At 50.3% G+C, this 4,761-nt stretch overlaps 1 long non-coding RNA gene across 1 annotated transcript; it reads left to right on the top strand.

Moving 5' to 3' along the window:
• The first annotated feature begins 176 nt into the window (after positions 1-176).
• LOC142074690 (uncharacterized) lies at positions 177-3,838 on the top strand. The gene is made up of 3 exons (XR_012670670.1): positions 177-267; positions 1,512-1,719; positions 2,427-3,838. It is a non-coding gene; the product is annotated as an uncharacterized LOC142074690 (long non-coding RNA).
• The last annotated feature ends 923 nt before the right edge of the window (positions 3,839-4,761 follow it).

Here is a 4,761-nt window from a genome sequence, read left to right as displayed (position 1 = left end):
GTCAGAGGCGTTAAAGCCGCAGGAGGACCAGGTGGTGGTGGTGCACCTGCGCAATGCGTTATGGTCGGCAGGGGAGAGTCCTGCTGCCGCCACGAAGGGCCCATCCCGGCTTCCGTAGAATCCAGCCGCTGCGTCCGATTGGTCGGGCGGACCAAAACAAGGAGCATCTCGTTGGGGGAGACCGGCTGCGGCGTGAGGCGGCGGAGAGATCCCCCATCTGCCCTGCCCCCTCCCGCGCGGGGATCCCGTCTCCCACCACTCCCGCAGGTAAGGGTTACCCTCGCCCCGCCGCCGGGGTGCCCCACGCCACAGAAACCCGGGGCGTCCCGAGGTGGGCGGGGAGAGCGCTCGCTGAGCTCGCTTCCGGGATCGCCCTCTGCGAGGAAAGGGCCGCCGCGGCGGGGCTTCCCGGCCCCGACGCCGCCGCACACATCTGCGCCGTCTCCAGAACATGGGCACTGCGCTGCGCTCCGGAGCTGTCTAGCGACGCCCCGCCGCTTCCCGGAGACGTGCAAAACAGCAGCGCCCTCGCTCCGAGGCCCTCGCCGCGGCCTCGGGGAGGAGGCGGCTCTCGGGGCCTGGCGCGGCCGACGCCCAGCACAGAGAGGAGCTGGGCCTGGCTGCGGCCTCAGGCCGTGCCCACAGGCCATCAGAGAGGTCACAGGAGATCTCTCCTCTCCTGAAACTCGGGAGAGCCCAGGGCCCGGGACAGGGCCCAGAGCCCAGGGCCCACTGCCTTCCAGGGCCCGCAGGGCCCGGGGTGGCAGCAGGAGCTAACCGCTAGGGGGCCATCCTTTGGCATTTGGTTACATATAGTAATTTCCGATATTTTTCAGACCTATAATAAAGGGGAGGACTTCTTTTGGCCACTCTTTTTCTGAACTAAAAAAGGAAGAAACTAGTCACTGGAAGTTTCATAGAGTTTTAGGTCATCACCTGAGGATGCAATACAAGGTGATTTATAGGTTAGGGACTTATTCTAATGGGTTACCAGAAGCTTTAACAGTGAAACAGGATCATTTTCATTAAGTGATTGAGTTTTCGTCTGGATCCATTTTCCTGAAACTGTTCCACAGCAATCTTTTTTGTTATGTGATAAAAGCTCATCTGCACACTCACAAAGGAGCTCAGAGAGGCAATGGCAAGAGGGGGAGCCCAAATAATACCCTGCCAAGTGTGGTGGTGCATTCCTTCCCCCCTTTCCCTTTTTCCAGGGCCACTCTAAGACCTCAGAGATTCCTGATAAACTTTGGCCCTCCTGTAATGAGTCGGGCAGTGAAGCATCCCTTGACTGCTCCCAGAACTCCTACATGGCCAAAATTAAGAACAGCACTGGCCGTACCAGGACTTTCGCTACTCAACCCAGGTGGGGTCCAAGGTTGGGAATAACCCGTCATTTCCCTGGCACCCTTATCTGAGTTGTATCTCGAGTAGAACAGCACTATTGTTAATGAGGTCTTGAGAATTGTCACGGATGACTAAAGCCAATCATCTAACGAACCTATAAACAGTGGTCCTCAGTGAGACCCTTTGAGCTCTCCTGGACCGCAGCGGGCTGCGCCCAGCATCTCCCTCTGAGTGGGACGCCTCTCAGAGTTCGCAAACTCTCGAGTTTGTGAGACTCGGAGGATCACCGAGACTTGGGCTGAAACACTCCTCGGCCGAGACACTCCTCGGGGCTCAACCCTTCGCCTGTTGGGAAATGCCAAGGCATCTAACGTGAGTATTTCACGAGACTCGAGGGGAATTTTTAACAGGTATACCTTTATAAATTTATCTAGCTTTAGGCCTTCATAAACTTATCTAGCTTTGGTACCATATTCATATTTTTATATATATATTTTGATTGATCTAGATCTTTTGCGCATTTATGTGTGTAACCACTAACAAGTATCATTTGTAGCTCAATTGTTTTAGTATTTGTAGAAAAACTTGACTAACTCCTTTTGTAGCTGCCAAATTGATTAATGCTTAAGTATTGTTGGACTCTAAGTTGCTGCTAAACACCCTTAACCCTTTAGTCATAAACCGTTGCCCAGGTCTGAGACTAAGGGTAGATCCAGCCGCACCTGGACTCCTCTCTGAGGAGGAGTTTAGAGAGCAAGGGGGTCTACTCTGAACCTCGTGACTCAACAGGAGGGCCTCCTTATCCCTTTGGTATTAGACACAAACCGTTGTCCAAGTCTGAGACTTAAGATTGGATCCAGCTGGGTCTTCTCTGAACCTCCTGACTCAACAGGAGGGTCTCCCTTACCCTTTTATCCTCAATCTCTGTACAAATCATTCCAACACAACTCTGACACGATTTTCTCTGTGTATACTTAATCCATGTAATGAGTAATAGTGTGAACCTTGCCATCGAATTCTGCTAAGTCACGTTTCTATAAAATTCTATTAAAATCACCTTTTGCCGATATCTTTGTCAGTGATCTTTAAAGCGGCCTTAAAACTACTCATTCGTAACACCAGGCTACTCCCAGGCCCATCACAGGGGCCATCAGTCGATCAAAGGCCCATCTGCACAAGTCCAGAGGAGCACAGAGGCACAAAATACCAAACGGCAACCCAAATCAAGGACTCCCGAGGAATGAACACCTTCTCCGGGCCCCTCCCAGGGCTGTCCCAGCAGAGCTGTCAGACCCATTGTCCAGGCATGAAACCCATCGAGATGAGTCATCGGGAGCAGCTCTCCAGATCACCTTTCGGACTAAGGGAGGTTGCTGCCTAGGGGTGGGACTTTTTATGAGATGCAGGGGAAAAGCAGTTTGGGATGGGATCGCACAGGACTTAACTATGGGATGTTTAGGGGGGGAACCAAAGGCAGGACAAGGGAGTGGTTTAGGTGATTTGGGGAGGAACAAGTGTGGACAAATAGAGGGGTAAGGGGATAAAAAGGGCCAGTCGCATGTAAATAGTTTGCTGGTCAGTACGCTTGTCTGGCTATGCCCTGCGCCTGATCAGCGCAGTCTGTCCTATCTTCTTATTAAATTCCTTTCTAACTCTTTCCTGGCTGAGGGCTCTCTATTCTGTGTGTATGTATGGGGGTGTGAGTGCAGCAACTGGAGTCAGACCATGAGTCGGAGGGCCTGAGTATCTGTGGTGCCAGCGACTGGAGCAAGTGCAGGTGTGTGAGTGAGTATGATCACTAGTGAAGATCAAGCCGGACTAGCTGGGGAGTAAGTGAAGTGGACTGGGAGCAAGTGGGTGAGTGAGTCTCCAAGGTCCAGGTCTGGGTGTGAGAGCGCCTGTGTATCTCTAAGGGTGAGAGCATTGGGAGGGGTCAGCTATTGAGACCTGGGAAGTCCCGGCCAGCTGTGTGTGTGTGTGCGCACGCGCGTGCGCGCAATGGTCTGTACCAGCAACTGTAGTGGGGCTGCGGCCTTGGGGGCTCATATATCCAGGTGCCAGCAGCTGGGGAGACTGGGATCCAGGGGCCAGCTATGAGTAGAATGAGGCTGTTGGTGCTGATGCAGTAGGTACAGTCTGTTACAGTACCTCTTATTCCATACTGCTCGCTTCTTTAATTCTAAACAATGAAGACTTGTTGCTTAGGAGTTAGGTAACTAGCAGGTGTTGTGTTTGCAGGTGTCTAGTATTGTTTGACCCTAGTAATGATTAACCTTGAAATTAAGAACCATAAATGAACGTGGTCCAGACATGGCTCGGAGACAAACCTCGACCTTATAAGGAAAGAAAGGAACGAGTTCATGAAGAGTTTACTACCCTACCGACCACCAGAGACCACTCGAGACCCTCAAGAAGACCCTAAAGACTTTAGTGCGCATGTGTCTAGGATGATGTAATATTATAATTAGTTCTCGGAAATTTAATGAATATGTAAAAAAGAATCTTAAAATATGTATGAGAAGCATAGATATAAGCAAAAAGGTGACTAGACCAGGTGTGCTTGATTTGTGGCAAGTCCACCGAGCACCCAGGCCTGAATAAAACAATATCTCTCCGGAGCGTGTGGAATTGGTTACTTGCACGCCGGGCACGAATCCGCTTTTCGGACAACAGTTTTTGGCGACCCAGGTGGGACTGCTGTGAAGCCTTGCCCGGATCGACTTGCCGGCTCTCGGTGGGGAGACCCTGCTCTCAGGACTCCAGCGCACACCGACCTTTTGATCGGGGACTCCGTGAGTATCCTCCCCGACCAGAGCAGGTGAGCGACTCAACGGTGCAACGCTAAGGTGAATGAGATATTGTTCTGGGGTATAAAATTGTGCATGCATTTGGTAAGGAATTGTGGCCACAGGTAAAGAGGTATATTCATATGCGTTTGACAGTGACGACTGGAGTATATGAAATTGTGGCGCCAAAGGTAAAAAGGGTATATTCATATACGTTTGACAGTGACGACTGGAGTATATGAAATCATGGTTAAGAACGTTCTTTTTGGGCAAAAATATGGAAACTCAACAGTCTAAAGTAACACCTTGCTCTCCCCTTGGATGCATCATAAAACATTGGGGAAAATTTGGGGGAGATCCTTTGAGAAAGGAGAAATTAATTGAGTATTGTACTAGATGGTGGCCAATGTATAAATTAGAAGATGAGGTAAAATGGCCAGAATTGGGAACTCTGCAATATAATACTATCTTGCAACTTATGTTATTTTGTGGACAACCAGAGTAAATGGGATGAGGTCCCTTATGTGGACTTGTTCTTTACCTTGAGAAATGATCATGAAATTCGGAAGAAATGTAAACTTGTAGACTCGGATTCTAATGTGTTGATGATGATGATGATGGAGGACAA

This window comes from Calonectris borealis, chromosome W (genome assembly GCF_964195595.1).
Source record: "Calonectris borealis chromosome W, bCalBor7.hap1.2, whole genome shotgun sequence".
Taxonomy (NCBI): Eukaryota; Metazoa; Chordata; class Aves; order Procellariiformes; family Procellariidae; genus Calonectris; species Calonectris borealis.
The sequence above is the reverse complement of the archived record's forward strand: the minus strand, read 5'-3'. Positions and strand labels throughout refer to the sequence as shown.